The 27,168-nt window shown below is 36.8% G+C and overlaps 1 protein-coding gene across 1 annotated transcript in view; it reads left to right on the forward strand.

The window, feature by feature from the left end:
• The first annotated feature begins 11,346 nt into the window (after nt 1-11,346).
• Nucleotides 11,347-27,168, forward strand: part of LOC755899 — a 30,908-nt gene continuing 15,086 nt past the window's right edge. The window contains exon 1 of the mRNA XM_001192435.3: nt 11,347-11,631. The gene's annotated coding sequence lies outside the window, so the exon portion shown is untranslated. The remainder of the gene's footprint in view (nt 11,632-27,168) is intronic.

Genomic DNA, 27,168 nt, shown 5'->3' on the forward strand with positions numbered 1-27,168 from the left:
TTGTTGGTGTTGCTAAGGTATAAGTTGGCTACAATACCTCTAAGCCCTTCATAAAGTAGTTTCGCACCTGTTTTTAAACCAAGCCGATTGTTAACGTTTAGCTTCCGTTCATGGGTTTCCAAAGGATACTGGAGGATTGAATCAAATGATTGCATTTTGAAGTGCAACGATGTGTTAAAGTATAACAAATTTGCAATAAAAGGAAAAAATGTATAAATATAATTAAATAATAGTGGGCCCACACTATCCGGTATGACCATTTATCGCGTTATACTGGGATCCGTTATATTATTTGAATTCATACTCATATTCCTTAAAGAGAAGGTTGAGTTCTGGGAAGAGGTGAAAATAATTTGTGAGCGTTATCATTTGTATTATGCAAGTGTGGAAGAACATCAGATAATACATGTTCCCCGAAAAGCATGGCTCTTTAAATGCCTTCATATTCTAAATATGTCATGTAACATCGTAAAAATCCAGGGACGGATTTTTACGCCACGTGTTCGTGTAGTCCCATATTATCTTTCTGTGTACAGTGTTTGTAACTTTACCAAGACTTGGCCAAATTTCTTATCATTTTGATGATTCCAGAACCTTACAATACACACAAATTCTTATGTGCTAGATGATCAACCTTTTCTGGTCGATTCCACACTGTTTATTTCATAATGCAATCGCATGACCAGAACTCAACTTCATCTTTAAACTTAAACTAAACAAATAAAAACGAAACAAAAACACTGAACCCGTTTCAGTTTGGTGCATATGCGATAGACTTATAAAGCACTCTAGCAATGACGTTGGATTAAGTGTTTGTGTACCCAAGGCTGATATTATACTTAATCTGTCATCGTAGATGGCAGATGTGACAGATTCCATGAATCCGGATTAATTTATCATTTTCGTCTGCATCATATCCTGCAGAATTATACACTTTTTTTGTCCTAATGCAGTCAATTAATAGGTGCTTTTTGACAATACGGCGATAATTAATACGACACCAGTGCATCAATTTGTTCTCAAATCTGTGTGTACACAATCCCTATTACTTCCCATATTAATATTATTTTGTTTGTTTTATTAAAACGGATACGATGGCGTCGAACACGTTTTGCACAAAGTGCACTAACTTCATTAAGTTAAATTAACCACACAAAAAGCAGGGAGATCTATATTATCATTCTTTACTGTTATGATTATAATGCCTACTTCTTGCGTGATGTACATGTAATATCCGATCTGTTTTGTTTCACGGCCCCTTCTGAAACCAGTTTTATAGTAGCTGATGTTTTTATTTGACCGCCTTTCTGAATAAATGAATTAATCAATCAATCAAGTTTAGTTCCACCAAAACTCTGCATATTTTTGTTTGCTCCTGAAAAGTGTATCGTTCTTTATTTTAGACTTTCATATAAGTGTAATTCCTTCACCCTCCTAACCTACAAATTTAGCACAATTTGCCATCAGCCACTAAGTTGACATGCTTAATAAATGTATACGGTAGAAAGGATGAATCTTAAAAGATGTAGGCCATTTTAAACAAATAATTATGCGGAAAGCAAGCAGACCGTTATCATAAATCAAAAGCATAACAAAGGCTGTAAAATAAAACGTGAAGTGAATTAGAATGTTGATTGATGTGTCATCGCGGTTTGGCTTTGACCATTTTATTCTTCACGAAATCTAAGATGAGTGATCATGTGTATGTAAGTGATTTTCGAACCCATTTATCAGAATAAAAAGTAGGATATGAGAAAGCAAAGGGGTCGGTAGTTTCTCATCAGATTGTAGGGACCGAAAAGCATACACATGTAGGCAAGTTTATCCATAGTGGTAACATTAATAAAATAAATGTATATAATGAAACATAAATGAAAAATAAATACAGTTAAATGAAAATAATAAAAATTGTATGAATAAATAAATAAATGAATAAATAAATGATTGAATAAATATCATATCCGAAAGAACTATAAGGCAGGGGACAGTTCAGCTGAGTTTATTTAGGGAGCGTTTTTTTTAATGAAAGCAATGTGGACGATATCTTTGATACCTTTATCTTGAAACGGTTTGAGTTAAGTCGCGTTATGATGATGCGTTCATAACTTAGCACCTTCGTACCTTCAGGTAGGCTTAATCTATCCTAATGATGTACATGAGCATCATACAAGGCAAATAGATAGTGGATGTTTACATGTGCCTAGATTTCACACTGATTGTTACAAATGTAGCCCAATCGTTTCTTCCATATTTGAATGGAATAAGCTAGATAATTCGATGAGAACGGCTTCCTCTGTCAATTCATTTAAGAGATTGTTTAAACAAAGTTGTAATTTGTGAATGGCTCAGCCGAACATACACTACGTTCATGTTATGTAATATCAACATGACATATTCACATAATTGCGACTTAATCAATATTTTCCTATTGACATTACTGTTGAATTAAGTTAATGATATTGCAAACGAGTATTATTTTTAACTGTACTGTATAAACGTTATAAACGATGTAAGTATGTTCATGTTCATTCGGTGCCCCATGGAAGACCACTACTTATTGGTGAATGGGCTACCCTGTCAAAAGATTAGAAATAAATAAATAAATAAATAAATACAAAATTGGTAGCTCAAAATTCAACAATACTGTTAACCCTCAATCTACCAAAACCTTGTAAACTCAAACTGGCAGTAATGCTACGGATTCACTAATTGGTCTTTTGTCTTTTTCAGCGCGTGTTGCACGCACGACTGATTCTATTGTTATATAGTCCATTCGTCAGTATTTTTACTTCGGCACTTCGTGACATTAACAACATTAGCGGTTTGGGAAAGACATGCACTCTCTTTTTATTTCTATTTTGGTATAACAAATCGGGGACATTGTGGTTAATGCAACGCTTGCGACTAGAGTAACTAAGCCTTAGAAGATCGTGTATCTCAATTTTAATGCAATTCTAATGCTCGTTTTATCCTAGGAAGGGGCAAATAAAACTAGATCGATTTCAAATATTCGCGAACTGAAGAGTAAGAAAGTCGCCCTGTTTTGCCGCTCCTTTCATCCACCTCGGATCCGTAATAATTTCGTTCCCTGCATAACTCATCGATACGTAATTGCAAAACTTCATACACCTATGCAAGTCTATAGATGCTTGAAAACATATCTCGACTGTTTCAAGCAGAACGCCCCCCCCCCCCCTCCCCTTGGAAAAAATAGAGTTTGCCCTTTTTTTCTTCATTTTCTTTGTCGTTTTTTGTATGAGTTTGCCATTATCTTACAGTTCGGTTTTTAATACTATATGAATTGTTTGATATTTTGATGGGAAAAGTTATGCATAGTATCTAAACGAATAATCATCTTTGGTTAATCTCTCAATTCCCTGACGGGGGCCCAAAATGCCCCCTCCCCCATTATGTTCGGCCATCCGCCCATACACATTAAAGGCCTGCGCCACTGTATTACTTGTAGCTACTTACTCCCTCTATATAGAAAACAATGACTACTCGGTGACCATTGCCCCCCCCCCCCATGATCCTCTTTTGCTTATGTTAATTGAGAGCTGAGTTGATGAGATAGCCACCTGTCAGCGACCTTCCCGGGTGGTCTAATCCCTCCTAGCCAAACTAGTACAGATGGCCTTTAAACTATCTGGTGTAAAGCAATATATGTATGTAACATAATACCCTTAGATCTGCGAGGACACACATGTATGTAGATGTTTGGTGAATATTGCACCCCAAGGACAATGTGAGAATTTACCGCATAACCGAGGACGTACCTTTTCTGTGCAAATAGAGCACGTAAAAAACGTACTCCAGAATGAAAGGGCCTAATATTTGTAACAATTTGCAGGGTTCTAGAACCTTTGACGTCCTCGATGTGTTAGTGGTCGACGAAGTAAAGGTACAGTTCTTATCCGTGTCCTCGGTACCAACCCACCCGCCCACGCACCCACATACACACACGCATATCCCAAGCTATATCCTGAAAATGAATGTTTAAACTAATTAAATCAATATACAAAGTTTTAACCAATTTCTTATACAGTTAATTGGCAGCACATTCACTCTGGAAGGCTATTCGGAATAAACAGGAAAGGACATTACCGTCAACATGTTGTAATTGTGACACAGCGTACTTCAACGAAAGTAATATGTCATTGGGGGAATATCCGAACCCTTGAGAGATATATGCGAGTAGAATTGCAAGAAAACGATGTTTACATGACTTCTGTACATTATTGATTGATGCGACACCTTACAGGAATAAATAGACTGGGAAGAGACCGACTAATTTTGTATAAAATTAGGTACTTGGCGGGGAAGACATGGAGAACGCGAGCATCCCCCCCCCCCACATTTTATTCTCCCCGAAACAGCATAGTGCACGTTAGACAATTCAGTTTCTTCGAGCACCCCCCCCCCCACCTTTAAATCGTTTCGCAGCGCTTGCGAATGTAGCCATTGACCAAAGAAAGGTTTTCGAAACATCAGAATAGTGTGATATATGTTAATTTATAGAACGTTCTCCTTTGCGAGTGCGGAAACCTAAAGACCTAAATATCTATTTAAAAAACCGAAATAGTTTGACGGGAGAGAGGGGAAAGACACAGAGAAAGAAGGGGTACTATTTGTTTGCGCTTCCATAAGTGTTTGTTGTAACACAACAGGAATATTAATTTGACAATAACAAACAAAAATTGGAGGAATATGAATAAGAAAGAGAGAGACTGATATGAATTAAAACAGAAATGCAAGTAAAAACTAAGGAAAGCTATTATAACATTTTTAAAACGGAAGGAGGTCACATTATAACCAATGGAAAAATAAAGAGATGGAAAAGGGGAATGGCCTGAATGATGAAACAGAATCTGTTGCAAAAATTGAAGGTATATTTATCTAATAAGAATAGGGGAAGATGATAATTTATTGATTTAAAAAGAAATAAGTGATGTGGTTTCTTTCGAGAGCCCTTAAAATAAAAACCAGTGAGCAGGCACAATTGTATTTAAACAATTATTCCGAAAGTCATGAAAGACGCTGAAGTTATCTTCATGGAATTATGTTTTTTTCCGTTTAGATTACAATTAATAGGCTTATCTATCACATGTAAACGAATGACGCTATATAACTTATTTTTATTTTGAGGTATAAATTACTGATTTAAAATGTACGTTCTACTAAAATGGCGTCAAACTGTGTTTCATCCTAAAAGGCGCTTAATCCATCGATGTGGCGACCAAAATCGTTCATTTAAACCACATGTCATGTGCAATTAACTTTCAAGCTATATAATTAATCATAAAAGATGATAATAACTTTGAATGATTTTGAAATAAATTTTAGTTGATTTATCACATTTGGAAATGAAACTCTTCAGACAACGGTTGACAGGCTTTGACATAATTTTCGACATCGAATGACTAACTTTCCATAACACATATACAGTTAAGATTTGTGATATGTAACAATTAACAAAGTGAGACAATGCCGCCAAATTAGCACGTGGCCCCATTTCTTCTAAAGACAAATAGATCTCATATACACAACAAAATTGGATGAGCTATCAAATCCTTCATTAAATGAACTGCAAGAAAATGGAGAGTATACATTGCTGAAATCCAATTAAGCCTAAAACCGCAAAGCTCTCAGTAAAATCCCAAATAATTCACAGTGATAGGTAGTATGTAATTATTTCATTCGAATCCCAATTTTGATGAATAATGCAAAGACATGCTTATGAAGCCCGAACTTAGGATAACATGCGTTGGTATAATCTCCTTGGATGAGTAAAAAGGAACCCCCTTGCGAGTTAAGACGGGTTCGATTACAATGCTTACCAAATCCCACTCCTGTCGCGTTAAATCACAGCAGGGATTAGAAGCGCGCAGACACAAATTTGTTTAGGAACTTTATACAGGAGTGTTGAGGTTGAATCGAATTGAAGGCAATTATGACGTTTTGTTTGACCGGAAAGAGAGAGGGGGTACAGACTTAAATATACATCCTTACTGGTTACAGCTAACCCCACAAGCATCAGTGATCGGTTTTAAAAATACAACAATTTAAGGAATATACAAAGTGTACATTCATCAAATATATTTAGCGAGCGTTCTTCCCTTTTTCCTCATTTTTTGTATTCTCTCCGTCCAAATAGAAATGCTGAAAAGCAATAAAGGGTGTCGTATATTATTACACAAGATGGTTGAATTATTGAATTAACTTTATTAATATTTTACTACAGAAAAATAATAGTTTGTGGGGGTGAAATCTCGTGAAAAAAACATAAAATCGTGCACTCAATCCTTTTCTTTCTTCTCAAAACCCTTTAGTTTTTAACATCTTAATATATAGAAATGATTTATAACAATATATTGGAGTTATAAGGCGCCAAATCCACTTACAATCAAATGCTCAAGGCGAAACATCATAAAACATCAATATTCTTGTACACAAATACAATATAACACAAAGAAAAGTAAAAATCTGTTCGAATTGAAGCAAATGGAAAAGAAAAGTATTAAGGTTGCTTTGAAAGATTCTACTGTGGGAATATCTCTGATCCCTCTAGGTAAACAAATACGGAGTGGTGGTTCGGCATGAGCGAAGGCCTCCCCCCCCCCCCCACTTTGTATAAAATTTTGCAAGAATAATTAATCCAGAGTTTTGAGAACGTAAAGATCTGGCAGGTGTGTATACGTAGTGATTAATCAAAGAAATATTGTGCTGTTGAGCCGCGCCATGAACACAATGAAACATAAGCAAAAGAAGTTTGAAAGCAATACGTTCTTTTATAATTAACTAATGGAGTTCCTTGAAAACCGGTGTGATGTGACTGTGTTTGTTGGAGAGGATAACAATACGAACAGTGGCATTCTACAATTTGTTGTAATTTGGCAAGCTGATTATGAGACAGGTTGAACAAGGGAGCATTTCCGAAATCAATACGAGATGAAATTAATGCATGTATAACCTTTTCTGTTCCACAGCGAGTTGAGTATTTTCTTATTAAGCACTTCTAGTTAGGAAGTAATTCTTTAGTTTGTTGTTATGTTATTTGTTATGTACATTGTCTATAAGATAGCTTTTATTTCACCATAAATTAAGTAACGCTATTAAAAACGGTATTAAAATATCCTTTGGTTTGTTTTTATGTTATTGTTATGTACATTGGCTACAAGATGGCTTTTATGTTACTATAAATTAAGTAACACTATTAAAAAGTCAATGGAAAGTGTATTGTGAGGGGAAAATAATAACTGTCCGTTGATTAATGACTATATCACTGAAATCAATCAGCTTATGATACGGTACTTTATAATCTTCCATCGAACTTTGGCCATCACTCCAATCGCTTCATTTACTAATAAATTACAACCATTAGCACGAAGAATTGTACTTCTTGGACTTCCGAAATAACTGACGCGAACCAACATTGGAGCAATCACTTAGTTCAAGCACCGTTGCCTAGGTTGTAGAGATTTCCGTATTCTTAGTCACCTCTATAGGCCTGTCATCACCAGCTCGAGATTGCCAAATATCCCGCTATTTGAATTATCCCGATCGCAAATTATCCAGTTAATTTGCGTCTTCATCATCCCGAAGTTGCAATTAGCGGGATATTTGGTCGAGATAATCATCCCAAGATATATTGGGCTAGTTTGCAAATTATCCCGCTATTTGGCAAAATATACTGCTATTTGTCCGGTGCCTTTTCACCAGCCCGAAGACTCGCACTAAGCGCGATCGCTGAGCAAAATAGCAAGTTTTGAGGTCAAGTTCCGAGCTGATAAAAAGATGCGATATGTAACTTCGCGATTATTTCCCAAATTAGAAGTAGCAAGCTATCTCGAGCTGATGAAAACATACCTTATGACGCGTGCTTAGTCTCAGATTTTAGGCAGAACGCATTAATCTTTTTGTTTCTTTCTTAACCTGACGTTGCCGAGTTGCAGATTTTCAAAGGGTCCTGAAAAAAGAGATTAATGAGTGTAGTTTGCAAAGGTGATAAATTGATCGTGGTTGACGACTAAATACGGAGACTATTTGGACCATTACATGGAAATTAATTTTGAAGGGAAAACAAATCGTTTTCTCGTGTTTGAATAATGTTTGCAGTTTTACTTTCAATTTGTTTGATTTTCTCTCTTAAAAGTTAACACCTTCAAATTGTTTATTCTTTGTCTTTATCGCCCTAAGCAAACAAACATTTTGAAGCTACTTACTTTACATCAGAAGCGTAAAGAACATTCTCGTGTATGTTATCTGTCCTGTGAAAAACGGGTTACATACACTCTAACGTATTGAAATATAACGTAATATATTTATTTGTCATCTGATACTTTGACAAACTAGTCAAAAGAATCACGTCCTCCTCAAATGTAGTCAAAATAGATTATGCGTATTTAAAAGTGATGCCTTTTAAAAATATATTTTGTTTGTATTTAGGAAAATCTTTGAAAAAACTCACTTAATTAATCATCGGAAGGTAATAAATCAAGAAATACTATTGTTGTTGTTTCTGTTACTGTTTTCTGGTTGTGATTCTTAACCTTATTTTTCACAGAAAAAAGGATACGCGACCGAAGATTTAAAGGGAATGGTTTGGTGTGGCTACCTACTTTATTCTAGACAGCTTAATATCGATTCATCATTATTAATAGCGCATCAAGTGCACTCGTTTTGAAACATTTTACATAACACATCTTAGAGGTTTTCTTGTTTTTGGATAATGGATTGATTATAAATTAGATTTAGCAAATCCCACCTGCCACATAATGGGCTGTAAATATAAAAGTGTATTGTATGACCAGGTGGGACATAACTTATCAATCAGGATCGATCATCTCGTAATGATTGTTTTACGTGATGCCTAAAGCCCATCACACATTATATGATCAGATTTAGATCCCATTTTGGGTGAATTTGCAATATCATTTGATACGAACACTCAAACATGTAACATCCTAATGACTGAGGATCTGAATAGTCATATGATTAAGAAAATCTAAATTTCAAGGGATGTTATGCTTCCTTGGAAAATAATGATAAATCGGCTCATCAACGTAGTGACGTCAGACCAGTAGTACGATTGTCTACGATTAAAAGCCGATTCGGCTGTTATTCTGACCAGAAGAGTTCAATGTACCTAAATTTCGGCTGTTCGTATTCTTTTCATTATTTAGAAGATAAATCAAGAACATTAGCTACAAACACAATAAATATATGTAGCATATTATGATTAAAATTCTTAGATTTCAAGTAGGCAGCAAGGGATGAGTGGTATTTTGGTCAACAAGTTATTTTTCATTTCCTCTTGTATGTTTTAGTGCCTTAATTGCTTTCTCCTGATTTGAATAAGAAGATGAAAGGAATTCAATTTGTCAAGAAGGCTGCAAAATATACGTAAAATATTGATCAAAAAGGCATTTTCCATTTTTATCTTGTATGCCTAAGTGGCTTTCTCCTGATTGAATTACAACAAAAAAACAGTTGTTGTGAAAGGAGATTTCTGATAAACCTATTTTCAGTCATGTCAGCTGTGACGCAAATTGATGCCAAGCAATGACTCAGTGAAAGGACAGTGGTCTCGTAACCTAAAGGTCCGGTTCGAAACCCAGTCGATGCGCAAGTGCCCTTTGGTTTTTTTTTTATTTGTTTATTTATTTAAATACGGAGACTAAAAAACATGCTTCAGGCTTGGCATAGTTGTTTTTCAGCATGTCCGCACACGGTACATTAAAATACATATGAATAAACAGATGAAATACATAATTAAACTATTACAATACATAACGTTATAGTAAATAAATGTACATCCATTGATCCCCACTACCAAGTCCCTCGGAGAGGACTTGAATCCGTCGATCCCCAAAGCACAGCAAAGTAAAACAGAATTCTGAATAGTTTCCTAAAATATGTGAATGCAAATAGGGACATGTAAATACACTGTCGCTCATATAGTTGGAATATTTTTGTTTTACCCCAATTTATGGAATTATTTAAAAAATAATTTAAAAATAATAGATCTAGATGATAGTATACATTCTCAGATTGTATTGAATAACATAATTTGCCAATGTGTGTTTTCCGTGACTGCTAAAGCATGTGTATGCTACTATGCTTATCAGCTAGGGGACCTACGCCCTTAAGTCATAATTGACAGTAATGAGGATTAATGCCCCACAAAAGGGCACTAATATAGCACATCGACACGGTTTTGATCCTGGGGCCTCACAGTTACGAGGCTATTGCTTTGTCACTGAACCATGACTGTACGCAGCGGGGGCTAGGGTAGGGGGCAGTTTCCATAAATTAAAAAAACACAGAAAATGCAATAAATTTTCAATAATTCATTGCATTTTACCCAAGTCCCCAACATAAAACAATCCTCTGTGTGCCCATGCCTTGAGCCATAATGCATGGCCATCAAGAGGAATTTTGTTATGTTGGGGACCGGGGTAAAATGCAATAAATTATTGAAAATTTATTGCATTTTCTGTTTTTTTTTTTTTTTTATTTACGGTATTGCCAATATAATGAACAAGTATAATATGACATTTAATAATCTGATACTAAGATGATTCAAAAACAAACTTTATTTTCCTAAAATTCGTAGGTTGTAAACAAGTGTCAATGGCGTACTCAGGGCATTGCATCTCAAATAACTGATATTCGAATATTGCTAATGCCGTCAAATCGAACTTGTTGTCGCGGCAGTGAAATTGTGTCCGCATATTTGCATCGAATGCCTTCCAATAAAAAAAAAAAAAGTTTATCTTTAATGACAAGCATTTATTTCACATCGGGGACAGTCCCCAAGTTCATTTTAATGGGAAGGTTTTTCCCAGTTCAACCTTAAAGTCGCCCGCAAGCGCACAAGTATGCTCGTCAAGCAGTTTTATTAAATGTAAAGTACACGACTTTATTTCTGAAAAATCAGGCGTACCTAAAGAATGGTAGTTCAGCATTATTCAGTGCGAAACACACACCTAATCGTGTACCCGATGTGTATACTACAATTCTATCTATATCTGATGAAAAAAATTCTTTCATTAAAAATGTGAATAAAAAAAATTATTGAACGTCGGAAATTAAATGGGATTTTCCTCTTCCTCTTTTATTCGTGACTTTCCATTTACTTCTGATCATCTTAATATGTAGCGTTAGCCTATAATGGGGCTAATTTCAAACTAATGGGATAGTCAAATGAACCGAGATATTGAAGCGCAGCACACTGCAAATAAATAATGCTGATTGTGGTATCATTGTAGCCACTTTCCCCGGTTGGATTTCCTGCGCATGCGCTTTAACCATCAACGCACTTTCGCGACATAGGAGAGCAGACGATACACTTTTTGCTATAAAACGCACAAAGCTTCCCGCCAATCGACCATTTCTGTCGCAACACGGTCTTAAAACACTTAACTCGCACTGGGAAGAAAGCCACAAGATACACCAAGAATTTGTTCTCCCTCATCAGTCTTCGCAGTCCATACAGGACGTATTTTATTTTAGTTTCCTTCACCTTTTGCTCCTGAAGACATCTATTCATCAAAACCTGTCCTCGCACGAAGGCATTTCTTCTCAAGCCAATCACCCCTACCCGCTCCCCGGAGAACCCACCAGTATCAGGTAAATAAATGAATTTCTCTAAAATTATGAATTACATATTGATGTTAATGACCTTTATCTTGGAAGTTAACTTGATAAACATTGGTACATTATTATTCGTTCATTTGTCTTAAGTATTCTATTCTTACCCTGATTGCAAATATTTAATGCTTTATTTCGTTATAGATTGTTTACCACAATATGTTTACCAACACCTTTAGTCAGTAGGCAATTTGTTAAAATGTCATATTCAATGACCATATTGTATACCGAATTGTATTTTCTTCCCCAAATTATGTTTCTTTCTCTTTCTTGAAATGTTCTTGCTTTCTTTTCTTTCTTTTTTTGGAGGGGGATCTATGGTGGCTTTCCCGATGATTCCACAATTTTCTTAGAATCTCTCTGAGAATTTTATTTGTAAGGTCGATCACACTGCTATTCATTTTGTTCATGATCTCGTTATAATTGAAATATTCATTGTTTGTGTGGTAATTAGTTTGCGTAGGATTTGGTTGGTACCGCCTTACCTTGGTTTAAATTGTTTGAATTTCTCATTTCAATTCGAGTTCATTTAGATATTGTTACGTCTTATATGCCTGTTGGACTATAACCAACTATAGTAGATCCACTTTCGTATTTGTTTCGAACGCGCGTGCCGTTACGAGGCCTGTCGGTATTAGCCGAATGATTGCGCATTTAGTAATAAGCCTGGAATTTCAGCGTCACCCTCGTTTTTGTTTACAATTGAATGGACAAAAATAGATAGATAACTGAAGAATAAATAAACGTGCTGACACATCTTTTCATTGTTAAAGTTAGAATATCAATCTTAATAGAAATTTACAACGCTGTAATGTGAAATTAAGGTAACAGTGAGATACCAATTATGTTTGTCGTCGAGTTCGATATTCCCGTCAAGGATATGTAGTCGTACAGTCTCGAGACGGGTGTAGCTATAGAGGGGCATGGGGACACGTGCCCCCCACCTTAAATTGAGAAGTGACCAAACTATTTTTATTTTTAAGCGAGAAAAGTGAAAAGGGACAGGGAAATGGTGGAAAGGAAGAGAAAAGAAGATTATTGGGCCACATCCCGCGTCCCCCTTGTATGTAGCCCAATACATTTTCGAGATATACCGCCCCCCCCCCCTCGCTCCAGTGCCCCTTTAATGGGTCACCTCACGCCACGCCACTGAATCTCTATCACATCCAATATCTGTTCTCATCTACAGTATAGATCGAAATAACCAGTCACGTCGACTTCAATCAATCTTTTTCTTTGTTTTATGATCATCAAAGAAACACATTTTTGGTATTAAAACAAGTCTCTTTGTGAAGAACGAAAATGGTAAAAGTTGTTTGCGAGGTCTAATTTGAAATACTTACGATTTTTGATGACCAGTTACCATCATTACATATTACAGCATTATTTCTTTTAAATTTAATATTCCAACTTTTACCAGTATAATATGTGTTATCGTATTTATTTATTCCTCGCTTATTTATTATCTTTTCAAAAAAATTGTATTCATATTTGTCTGTCTTTCTTTCTTTCTTTATTTCTTTACTTGGAAATTTTCTTTGGAAAAGTTATCTGTCATTTGATTGAATATGCACCTTAATTTTCGTATAAGGCGATCACATTAAGCATTTCATAGTATCATAAAGGTTAGGCACTTCATTCAAATGGACAGATTGGGGACGTTAGGTATTGAATATTGATTAAATGATTATTCGAGTAATGTGCCAATCGCTTTGAACTATATTGAGAAAAAAAACTCATTAAATTCGTATTGGCTGGGGTATGAGTAATGTTTTGATTGGTGCCAGTTTCCGCCCTCTAATGAAATATAGGGAGACATCTTAGCATCAGCCTTCTTTACTGATTGCAAGAGACACGGTTGTTATTATTATATCGCTTTATTAACCCCTTCCGTTTAAGTTTTCGAATACTGGAGTTACGAAGGCCACGGGAAGCATACTCAATACAATGTAAGGGAAGGCAAGTTTAACGGGTTCATATCGTCAGTATGGGTGTGGGAAGGAGGAACGCTACTGAATTATCCACCCACACACACACACGCTCACCCACTCCCACACATACACACGCACAGAATGCACTCTTACTAAAAACAAGTAAAGATTAATAGCAATCGTGAGTTTATGTGCGGTCACATGAAGGAAGGAATTGCTTGTACAAACATTCTGTCCGATTTTTAGGTGAAGAATCATTAGTATTTGAATGATAAGGCACTAAATTGGACAGCAAATAACTTCTAATCAATAAGTTTCGAATAAACACAATAATTTCTTGATGTCCGCAAACTTTAACTTGCATTATGAAAAGTGTAGACGAAGTGAAAAGAAAAAACTCGGAATGGGGGCTAGGGCGTTTTATATATCCCATCTAGCCCTTTTAGCCCTTTTTTCATAATTTCATATTTTATAGTTATCACTTTTCTAACAAATAAATATCTAGTTCAACAAATATTTATGCTCATTAATACATGTGCACCATTAATGGATACAATTCTATGTTTTCTATATTTGTATACAGATTCATATATTTTTTTTTTTTTTTTCTCCATTCCAATGTATAAGGATAATTAAATTAGATTTATTTGCTCGTTTTCACCTACATCAAAAACCACCTGGAACATAGCGCATAAGTAATGGTCTAAAGATGAGCATTATTACAAATGATGGATTTTTATGAATTTAAACTTTTAGTTATAATAATCACCTGGTTACGATAGTTCCTCTCATGATTTTGTTTTCGTTTTCTTCGCAGGGATCATAAAATAACATGAATCGTGTTTTCTGACTTCAAATAAATCTCACCCTATGGCAAGCGATTTCAACCGTGAACGTAATTAAAAGAGAATTAGAAACAAATCAAGCATGATATGAAAACATGAAGTTTTTAATTTGATATGCATGGGAATTAAAGCGGCGTAGATTTAACTTCTACTCTTAAAAGGTTCATCACTGAATTTAAGAGGTGTTTGTAATGTACGTTGTACACAAATAAACATATGCTTCCAAATAGATGGAAATCCGGTTTGATATGAAAGTTTTTTTTTTTTTTTAATGCCATTCGTTTAGAAAAAGCATGATAATTAGGTTGCCTAATCGATTTCATATCTCTGTACAAGGTAATACAAACGATATTTTTTGTCTTTGTATGTCTGCTTCAGATTGGAGGAATATGCTTGCCAATCCACACGATGTACCCTCCCCCCCCCCCTCAAGATTCAGACATCGTTCCACGCAACCACCAAAAGAACAAGTTTGCCGACCTCTCATTGAAACGCATCTATTAAGATTAACACGAGTCTCAATGGGCTCTTGGCGAACTTGTACTTATGACAGTTTTGTGAAACCTTGCCCAGTTCTACGACACAGGCACCTGCGACAATTTCTCCTGAGTCACTTGACTAAACAAAGTTCCAATCCCCCCCCCCCCCCCCTGCGCCCACCACGATACCTATTAACCACATCGTTAACCATAAACCTAACACCAAATCCCTATCGCAATCTTTATTCTTACCCTTCTCCTATTTGTTGATGAACTAAACCTAGAAGCAATTGTCGTCACCATGGTCGTAGATAATTTACAGCGGATCACTGTATAGACCTGTTATGGCGGATCTTGTACGTCCACTGGGGCTTGTCGAGGTCACAACCAGGTGACGGGATGATAGGCTTTCGACCAATGGCTTTGTTGGTGTAACAATTTCAAGATTCCCTGGATATTCCAGAAATGGGACAAATACTATGTCTGTGGAACTTTTGGTGGATTCGCCTGTGGCAGGTTCGTCAGGTTTTCGAGGTCTCAGGAGATACCAAGGTCAGGATGTCTTTGCTACCTTCAAGTTACCGCGGGGTCATTGCCTTATGCCACTGCTCAGCTGGGGAAGGGATTTCCCTCCTAACCGAAGACAAGGAGTAGGATTTCTGACGTTGCAACGGAGGAGGGTCACATGGGCACGTACCCCCCCCCCCGTCCAATTGAATGGGGGCATTGAGAGAGAAAGGGAGATTTTAAAAAGAATTTACTTAGTGAAGCCTCATCAGCATCAATGCTGTTCTTCTTGAGGGCCTTGCAATTAGTATTACCCCAGCAGTTGACTGGTACCGAATTACACCTGGGTGGAGAGTGGCAAATGTAGATTAATGTCTTGCCAAAGGTTATTAGTGCTGGGCTGGTATTCGAACCCTGAACCCTAGGATTGAGAGTCTAGTAAATTGACCACTCTACCACAACACTAAACGAGACACGGAAAAAAAGGTGCTTAACGAAAAACAACGATGATCTTTGGCCCCCTTTCTGCACCTTTCCTATAGTCGGCTGCACTGTATATTTGCATTACATAGACCGTATATTACCCCCCCCCCCCCGTCTTCAAGTCAGTGCCCCCTCCCCAATAGTTCGACTCACGCTACGGCATCGATTTGGGCTTTAGAGTAACACTTGTTGTCTGCAAAGATGAGTTGAATAAAGTGATCTCAGTTTGACAAGGTGTCTCTAAACCCTAGGAGCAATACTGCCTACTCTGCTTTCAGTAGAACAAAAGGGTATTTGAACGCTATACCTATTACATGTCACTAGGGCCCGTGGGAAACTTTGACAACGCAGTCTTTAATTATTTAATACTTTCAGAGAATGATATACGTTATTGTATTTCACTTTCCTTGAATTTATGCTCGGATGTTACTTTACAACAGATCATTTTCATGTTGCTGATTCTAATGCCCACGCGACTGATTGACGATGTGCAAGAAAAACATTTTATCACATGATTTGCTTTTTTTCGAGAATGTTTTTACTTCTTGTGCTTGTCTCTAGGGCGTGTTCATCATTTTCGTGCTATTATTCATGTATGATGCACCTCCGGGCCATACCTTCACTCATTGGAGGAGTGGCGCCTGAATATTACGGGGAGGGGCACTTGCGTCACCTTGAATATCCCTACAACCCTGAAATGGGAAACATTTCCACATTTTCAGAATTCAGAAAAAGCATGTTTCTAAAATAGCTCGAAAATGGTCGCACATTTTGTGTACCATGTTTTGCAAATCCTTTTATCCCCCCCCCCCCTCCCAGCGCTACCCCTGACTCACTTCCCATGTGTCCGTCATTCCTCATCGTTAATAAACTTCTCTCTTTTGTTATTCCAAATTGGCCATACATCAACAAATTGTTAATTGTTAAGCGGAATAACAAAGGGGAGAATCGCAGACTGATTGTTCATTGTTTATCATTGCCCGTTTTTGTGTCAAAATTGCCACCATAAGTCATCGTACATCAACATAGCTGTTGAACGGAATATTAGGAGGACAGATGAAAATGAGAGTGGGGCTGCGTTTTTAAGCGCAGACGATTAGGGGGAAGTTGATTGAAGACGAACCCGCCAAATTGCAAGAATGGGCGTGTCAAAGCACCGAATGAGGCAAACCAATTACAAGCTTAATCATGGTATATCAACTGTTATTACCCGTGGGTTGAAGTCCTAATCTGTTGACTAAAGCAACATGTGTGCCTAATTATACCATTTGAGTAAACCTCGGTAAAAATAATGTAGAAATGATTGTTTTGACAACGCGTGAATGATGACTATCTAGCATGATGTGACATTAGTTGGTCGAACCGTCAGATAAACAATATGCTTTTTCATTGAAGCAGGAGAGTCAGATTGATTAAAGGTGGCTCTTTTTTAACTTCGATCGAAGTATACAATTTCGAAAAGCCGTTGAGCGAAATTTCAATCACCTTCGGTGATTTCTGTTTATTAGAAAACAAAAATGGAAATCGTAACAGCATTTAATTTGATATTTTCTTCTTACTGAAAAGATACCCGATGAAAGTTAGCTGTCTTTACTAGTAGTGCACCAGGCACGTCATCTCTACTGTCATATCTTGAATTCTTTCCCCTTTTTTTCCTTCCCCTATCTCGATCTATTCCATCCCGGCCTCTTTCTGCTTTTCTCTCTTCCTCTTGCCTTCATCTGTTTGTTTCCCTCTCCTTGATATATCTCTCTCTCTCTCTCTCTCTCTCTCTCTCTCCTCCTCCTCCTCCTCCTCCTCCTCTCTCTCTGCCTGTGTGTCCATCTCTCTCCCTAGCACTCTATCTATCTCTCTTAATATTTCTCTCTGTTCCTCTGCCTCTTTCTGTCTCTCTCACACCTGACGAGCTATCTAATTCGTTGCATCTCGTTGTGATACACTCACTCCCCTCCTCCTGTGGTGTGTGCGTGTGTGTGTGTGTGTGTGTGTGTGTCTCTCTCTCTCTCTCTCTCTCTCTCGCTCTCTCTAAATATCACTTAATGCCTATATTTCGTGCCTTTTCAACTTCCATCTCTTCCAATCACTCGTTTTACCTCTCTCTTTCTTTCTTCACTCTCTCTTCCGTGCAAACTGTTTCTCCCACGTCGTGTCCATTTCCACAAACAAAACGGGAGTTGGCAATTATACATATTGCAAACGAAGATTTGGGGCACCTACTTAAATCTGCGGATCACAATACGCTTTGGTTACAAATACCAAACGATTCGCTGTCTGGCCGTCAGAGAGAGACGAACAAAAATACCTTGTTTAAGCAGGAGAGGGCGTGTTCCGACAGCTTTAAATGTATCTGAAAATACACGGATTAACCAACCTAGGGTTTCTCAGTTGCAGGGGAGAGAAAGATGACGTCTAAACCGACCTTTCTGACCGTTTGGGAATTAGATAAGGCAATAATTCCATACTGGACCCAATTTCATTTCAGAGGTATTCATTGGCGTTTAGTGTCATAGGGAATATATTGGCAACAGGACTGAACGGAGATCGAACCGATGCAGGTGCTAAGCTCGGTATTTTCACCCTCCTCTTCGTCATCAGAAGTCGGTGACCGGTAATACTATAGCGTCTTCTATATTCAAAAGGCTTTTTTTTTGTTGGGAGGAATTATCTGTTTGAAACGTTAGCTCTCTGAATCGTTTTGTGTTTACTGCCCGTATGGTTATGGGATCCCCACCGAAATTAAACTTCGGGTCGAAAAGGGGTTAATTACATGAATAAAATCCGAGGTGTTGCGGCTCTGTAGTACTGCCATATACCTAAAAGTGACGGAGAAGTCGAAAGAAAGAAAGAATTGATACGTGGGAGTAGAATGAGGATTAGACAAATAATATGAGCTAAGAATGAAAACAGAAGATGACAGGAAAAATTATTATAAGAAATGGGGCAAGAGTTAAAAGGATTAAAGTAATTCTATAACGGAAATAACAAGACGAATTTATTACGACATCCTTAGAGGGTGGAACGAGAAAATAACGGCTTAAAAGCATGAGATGAAGTGATTAATTTTGCTAGCAATTTAAGAAGATTTACTCGTAATGCATACAGAAAAACATGGTACTGGCTTATGTGTAAGAATGTGTAGTTTTTTGTGTGTGGGTGATGTTTTGTGGGTGCGTGTTAAACTCAATTTGACAGCATGATCTCCACTGCAGGCAAAAAGCATCGCTCAGTCATAACTGTGTCAAAATTAATCTATATAAATTGCTGACGCCATGTTCTGAAACATTTTAAGACATTCCTTAATAGAATTAAAAAATATAAGAACACACAAAGGAAATAGCAAACACTGTGGGAAAATAGATAGTAAAATATGTGTAAGGCACACACATGTTTATGCAGAAGTGCGTGCTACATATACAGATAGGTAAGAAGTGCAAAATCAATCTTTGAGAACCAAAATTTATCTCTTGTTTGAAGGACACTGATCAGTTTAAAGTCTGCAACCTACAAGAGTATACAATGGAACTAGTAACTACCATGCATATACTAATTACTTTCCTAATTTGTAAGGAATCTAAATATTTGTGATATCTTTTTCTTCTTTTTATCTCTATCCGAATAAAACATATTTACTTATTGTTGCGCCCAAATCTGTGAGACTAATTTGTACGCTATATTTTCCACAGCGGGTATCGTCTAATATGTTTGGTGTATTTAAACTATTGCCCTTTTGCTTTGTTTTCTTTGATAATGAATATTTACCACAAACTTATATGTTAAATGAAAATAGGCAATGCATGTAAGATCACGAAGTGGAAAGAGAGAGGGGAGTGGGGTCGTGGGGTGAGAGAGAAATGAATAGCTCAAGGTATTGACATGCTGCTTTAATGTCCATCCTTGCGATTCCGTGGCACAGGTTACACGCGTGATCATGTATCCCACTTCTCATCAAATAATACAAAAACGCCTGAATAATAACGCCTCCCACTTTCAGATAATATTTCCAAGATTTCGCCACCGTCATGTGTTTAAACTGCGTCATCTCAAGCCCTCTGTAAATATATCTCAATGTACCCCTCATAACTTCATTAAGACAAGGGGCAGTGCGTGACGCCATGGTCTCGCCTTAACCCCTTGATTGCACCCCCGGTTAACGTTCACGGTTGTTCCACATAAATTAAACACGAGCTCTGTTGACAAGGGGTTAAACTTTAGAGCTAAGTTGGTGCTAGACACCTACTCGAGAGACAGGTGTAGCTTAATGTGGCATGCGTCACGCGCGCAACTGGTGGCGTTTTTATTGGGGTGAACAGGGCGCTCTTCAGAAAGTGATCCTTTGAGTTGCGTGCATTTTGTTGTCCACGCACTGGAACGTTGAATTCTGAAAGACATTTTGAGGAAGAGCCATGAGCGCCCAGCAGGGGCGGATACCGGAAGAAAGAAAATCACCCCCACACTTCTTTATAATATTATTCAGATCAAAAGCCACGGGCCCATTTAATGACATTGTAATGCGGTCAAATCTTTGTAAGATGCATGTAGTTTATTCTTGTTCCTCTTACAAAAATCAAATATCACTTTAGCTTCGCTTTTCTCTGCGCCCACATGTCAGTTTTATTTTTAAGAAGAGTTATGAGCATAAACGGTTACACAATTAATTAGTATTTGAGCAGAATAGAACATTCTTAGTTGTTTGTTTGTTAATGGGTTTTTAGAGACGTGCATTAATCAGATATGATTGTTTACGTCTGGGGACCGGCCTTTAGCGTCACACTCCGAAATACGTGATTCCGTTTCAACCGGGGTCATTCTGAGTCAGTTTGTAAGTGAAGACAGAGACCTGACCAAGTGAAAAACTAGATCTATTATCTTTCCAATCATCATCTTTTTTTTGTAAATCAACCTGTTAAGTCTAGATAAAGAAAAATCGAGAGCAAACTGTTCGTCGGATTTCAGTGAAAACCAGCTATAGTTGAGCCCCCCCCCCCCACCCTCCTTGTACATGAGCTTAGGGTAACCTTCTGTGTATGGGGAGGATTGACACTCTTATTTAAAAATCCCCAAGCCGGCTGACGGTTGATTCTGTCTAATTATTTTGTAGACGTATCATTCATGGTGCTAATTCGGACAGTCTAGCGTGGTGGTTTGTTTCTCTTCTCTCTCTCTCACACCCTTTCTCTGTCTTTCTGTTTATCCCAATTTTCTTTCACTTTCCTTTGGGGGGGGGGCATGAAATGGGGGTAGTGCCCCTTTTCCCTGACTACGCCATTCCTTCCATTAATGGAAGAAATGAGTGATTAAAAGAGGAAAAGAGTTGACATTCTCACAATATAAAGGCACTGACCCAGCGGCTAAAAACTCTCAGATTTGCATGTGATTTGAGACGTCTCGGCTGCAGTAGAAACCCACTATCCTCTCAGATTTCCGATAAATTCATTGACAAGTTTTGGTCATACTAAAAAGATTAGAGAAGACGAATGCGACGATATTAGGTAATCATATTAGACAGACATAATTAATTTCATTGAATTAAGTATTCTTCTTCATTCAATTGTCTATTAATCTGATTTAGCATATAAATTATTCTCGTTTACATTCACATTGTTGACTTAGACTACAGAAAGTGTCTAGTTCTTGGAAATTTAAAACATCAGTTTGACTTAATTAAATGACATCATTAATCGTTGTGATCTATTGATAAAGATCCTCACTGGGAGAGATATCATAATAAAAATTATGCGTAGACTGCCTCATTATTTAATTTCAGAGAAAACTATTATTACTAATTGTATTCTAAAGAAGAAAAACAAAATCGTTAATATTTTGAAGAAATTCATCTTTTCTGTGGGGGAACAAACGGAGAAGTTGACCTGCTTTTGCATCACACTAGCGCTTGTATACGGTTGGATTGCGTAATTTTAATTCAACAAAGTTGCCAATTTCATATTCGAGCGAGACCCCAATCACCACTAAAACTACACGCGGATAAATCTATTACTTTAAATGTCACTAACTAATCCTTTCCATTTTCAGCGTTTAGGCATGCACTTTCAACTTTACTCCCAGTAATGCCTGACTGGAATCTTTGAATAGGATTTCCGAATCTTTCGGTACATAAATCGAACGAACCCCCCCCCCCCTCCCCCCCCCCCCCCCCCCCCCCCCCCCCCCCCCCCCCCCCCCCCCCATTGCGCCCATTTAGGAAAACAGCAAATGAGATCGTGGAACGCGGGGTATGTGAAATTCTTTCATGTATCATATACAAGGTACAACTGTTGATGTTTCCTTCAAAATTGTATTCACCATACAACCCTGACAAATTTGTTGTGTATGAAGTTCTGCCTATTATACATAATACTTATAATTGCATCTACAAACGTAACATTTTATTCAGATACATAATTTTTTAATCGTAGAAGCATTGGCGGTTATGAGGACGCTCATCCACATAGAAACAAAATAATTACTTATAGAATATTGCTTCTGCCTCTATAAAACTCAATTATTTGAATTTTTAAAGGTCTACAGCAAAAATCACTACCAAATGACATATCCCCATATCTAATCTTTTGGAAATGATAACTTTGATTTGGCTGTTGATATATTCTGTCTGTTTTTCCACACACTGTACCCAATGTTGCTGCATGACTCTATTTCGTTTGATGCAAGGAATGTTACTTGGCATATAAGCTATAAAGTCGTTAAATTGGCAACACGTAGAGAGATTCAAAATCATTGTTTTTCCTTCAAAATGTGCGCTGTTTTTTGTCTTCCTTCTTTTTGACAACATTCTTCCCCATGTGAATTGTTTTCAGAGACATTACACTTTATTTTAACAACGTACCAATACAAGCACATTATACTGTTGTTGCCAATTTAAAGAACAATATGTGATCAGTTTAGCCTTAAAAGGAATTCATGGAAGGGTCAACACCCGTCTGATTCTAAAATGACGTCATTGTACAATTAGCCTATATGATATTGCTCAAACAAGGAACTTTTTGCGTCGGTGTAGAATGATGAAAAGTCATTTTCACGGACCAATTTGATATCCTAAAGATTACCGTAAGAATGTCTTCCTTTCATCTTGCCTTACAGCAAGGAGGAGAACGAATTTTGGTTCAAGGCATTCCACATGCAAGGAATAGGTCATGAATTTAAATAGAATATATAGGTAGATTGGACAGCCACGTTTCATAGTAGGCATGTTCACACCTACACACAAAAGTGAGATTTTAAAATCGATTTTGCCATCACGATCCAAAAATATTTAGTTTTTGCGTGTGTGGACAGAATATTTCGCCAAACTACGCGATTCGCATCGCGATGCAATTCGCAGTAAGTCTTGCGATTTTTTTCAGAATAATGGCGATCGTTTGCCGGACGCTGCTGTTTGTAAATGGTATTGAGAATCAAAAATCGATTTATTCAATCCCATGATTCCATGCGCGTATACATCGTCGAGATTCACGCATGCGCAGTCCGGACATTCTCGCCGTCGAGCGAGAATTCTTCCTGTGTGTGAATGTCGCCCAAACAAATCAATTTTTGCATCGCGATCCAAATCGCACTATTTTTTGGTGTGAACTCCTCTATTATGTGTCTTAGTACACTACATGTTGTATCGTTTGAGCGAGGGCAAGGATTGTTTGAATAAGGACAAGAATTTAATCTTGTTGAATTCCTTTAGGGGTGTAGAAGTGTAAGGGAAAAGGAATAACCCCTCTACCTTTCGATGACTGCTACTTGAATTTGAATTGATTTTTTTTCATCTAGCTTCCTACGCATCGGATATTGATATTATCATGTTATGTTGAGCAAGGTTTGGATTTGTTCTGGTCAAGTCGCGGCGAGGTTGAGAGCCGTTTCTGAGAGAAAGAGAAAGAAAATAACTTGAGGATAACGTTTTGCTTCAACCTTCCCCCTCTGTATAATGACAACCGTTGGTCTGCCCTGACTTGTTTGACGCGAAATGTTAAGAGGGTAAAATGTTCTTGGTTATGCAGAGGAACAAATGTAACATTATGTTGCACTGTGTTTTTGTTTAAATCGAGTTATAAATGGTATTGACCATTATGTGGAATATCACTAAAGACTATGAATTAAAAACAAATTTTAGGAAAATTCCTTGCTCATGAAGAGCTTTCCAAAATCAACTGAACTTGTGTCCGCGGTATTCGAAGTATGCAAATATGTGAAAGACTGCTTTTCTCAATTCGCATTACATCCTTGACATCTTTCCCACACAAATACAGACACGCATACACACTATAACGCACACACACTGACAGTTATATGTATATATATATATATATATATATATATTCATATATTGACCAAGATTTGTGATTTGTTAAAGTATGTGAAATATTGATTGTCCCGATTTATGTATCTTGAGAAAGTGATATATCAAAGCTTACAACTAAAATTAGTAAATAAAGGTCCTTATTCAAACAGTCTACCTTTCTTTCTTGGGATACGTTAGACACATTAAAAAAAATCAACTTTACAAGGGTAAGGGTAATTATTAATTTAATTTACAAGGGTAAAAGTAATTATTCAGTAATTTAATTTAAAAATAACGGTATCCTTATCGTAAATACAAAATTACGGAAAGGATATCCCCGGATAAATTGAACGTCAATAACTCAGCTAACCTAAGTCTTTCATCTTAAAGTTTTCAATTATGGCCCCAACTCGACCGGTCAACCTTTCATTTTTTAGTTACGAAAAACATCAAATTTACAAAGGGTATGAATAAATCAGTTGTTAACTGTATATGTATACCTTTACCATTTCCCCAGGTAAAGTGAACGCCAATTACTCAGCTAAACTTAGTCTTTCATCTATTGCATAAATAATTCATGGGCGCTTATTGGAAAAATTACTTTTAAGCTTTACTTGAAATATACTGTAGTACGTACAACCATGGCAACAATAACATGTGTGATCAAAAGGCCTCATGATAATAAACATACAATGGGGTTCTCCCCCCCCCCCCCCACCGGTCACCCACTTCCATTTGTACTCAGACAATTTTTTTAATAAACTCATATAGTAAATATTTAATTGAATAAAGGCAGTTCCAATAACTAATTGCTATCAAAGACGACTTTGTTGTTGCTGCTGTTGCTTTATTTGTTGTTTTACTTGTTGATATGTAGACAGGTGTATTCTCTGAATTGTCGGCTTAACGGGCAACACTAAATGTGAATTGAAAAAAAATATAAATCGAAAATTGTATGACGGAAAACTTTATCCAAATAAAGAAATCTTAGCATATAATGTGAAAAAGTAGAATTTATTGATTTTCACAAAATTATAATTTTTAAGCAAATTAAAACAAACATGAAACATATTTTTAACATTAGGATCACGTGTCATTTTCTGCACCGTGATTGTATAGGCCATTTGAGTGTTCACCGGTGTTTTCATGTGTGTTGAAGCACTATTCATGGAACCACTCTCGGTAGTGGTATTGCTTGTATTTGTTTAGTGGCTAACGGGTACGCACAAGCACGAATGTGATAAAAAATAAAAAATAAAACGTGCGGGCTGATGCGTAAGAGAAATAGCACAAAAGCGAGGCTATTTTCAGTCATGTAATTGAATTCCCTGATCGTGCTGACCGGGAGTGTATTGGCCTACGTATTGACAGCAGAGAAGAATCTAAGGTTTCTTTCGAAGATTAATTTCGTGGAAAATGAATTGCATTGGACTCGAGGAATGCGGAAGGAAAATGAAAAATATGAAACGTAAGCAGTGTAACAAACGTAAAATAAGAGTAACTTTTCCGCGGGAAGGTGGAAATGATGAAAATGAGACCAGCTGATTAGTAATTAAGGTAATGAACTAAAGAAAACATGTGAAAAAATAATCATGAAGCACCAATTTTGTCACAACTTTTTGTTCCAAAGTCTGCTGACCTGGATAATTATTCACATACACTGCTTATCAAAAGAAACATTAATCAATCAGCTAGGCATTGTGGCGTGCGCCTGTTATCCAGCTAACAATGGAAGTTGCAAACTGATTCAGCCGAGGACGCAGGTTCGAAACTGAGTCACGTCTTTCGGATGGTGACGCTAAAAGTCAGTCCCCAGACCTAAATAATCATATCTGATAATCATCATATCTGATTGATACACGTCTGTAAAAACCCAACTACCATACACAAACAATCAAGAAAACAGTTAAAAACGACAACATCTGTTTGGATAAATACGATAATTAAAGCTTATTCTCCTAATAGAATTGCAAGTAGAGAATAAAAAATCTCAGTAGATTTTATTTTAGTGTATTGTATTCGATTTATTGCTTTCTATATCATTTGTCTCAATTTGTTTTAACTTACATATGTGCAAATATATGACATTTACAATGATAAACATTAACAATGATAAAAATGATGATTTTACTACAACTACTACTACTAATGATAATAATAATTATAATAGTAATAATGATGATGATAATGATGATAATAAAAAAAAAATGTAACATTCCGTTCTTGAGTAACGGTTATTGCATCACGATATAACGACCCGGTGCGCTTCCAAAGAGCTTTGAAAATTACTCCTCTATTATCAAAGAAGGCCCTGAAGGTATCTGATATCTGTTGGTTTTGCAAGAAGACATCGCTCTTATGAAACCATTCCTTTTCCTCCCCTCCATTTAGTTTATAATTTTGCTTGTTTACGGTTCACTGTTACAATCCTATCAAAATCTCCAAGTTCCACACTGATCTGTCGCTATGACAACTCAAGTCCATCCTAAGACAATTTTGATTGACTCTATCCAAAGTTAAGTCTATCACGAAGACAAATAGTTAAAGAAGCAGATCAGAAAGGGAATAGTTCCTCCAAACACTGAAAAACCAATGCATAATTACATGGAATCGACCCAATATCTATCCGTCAACGCTTTTCTGACTTGTATCCGACATAGTTTTGTTTTACTTCAAGTTCATGTAACATGAGAATCTTTAAAAAAAGAACTGGTAATAAAACAATAGAAAATCAAAAATTATCAGGAATATCTCCCATAAGGTATGAAATACACCGTTTTTCATATTTCTTTTAAACCAACACGAAATAAGATAAAAACAAATGCATCAGTGTGTTTTAACAAATGATGAGGGTTGAAAAATATAATTTCATTTGCAAATATTAATACGGAATATTTAAGTAGGTAGAAACTAACCAGATGAAAACATATATCAGTAACAATCGCCAAGTCATCGCCATATTTGTTTGACTCTTTGTTTCTTGATGG

Source organism: Strongylocentrotus purpuratus, unplaced genomic scaffold (assembly GCF_000002235.5).
Source record: "Strongylocentrotus purpuratus isolate Spur 01 unplaced genomic scaffold, Spur_5.0 spur5_scaffold_18, whole genome shotgun sequence".
Taxonomy (NCBI): Eukaryota; Metazoa; Echinodermata; class Echinoidea; order Camarodonta; family Strongylocentrotidae; genus Strongylocentrotus; species Strongylocentrotus purpuratus.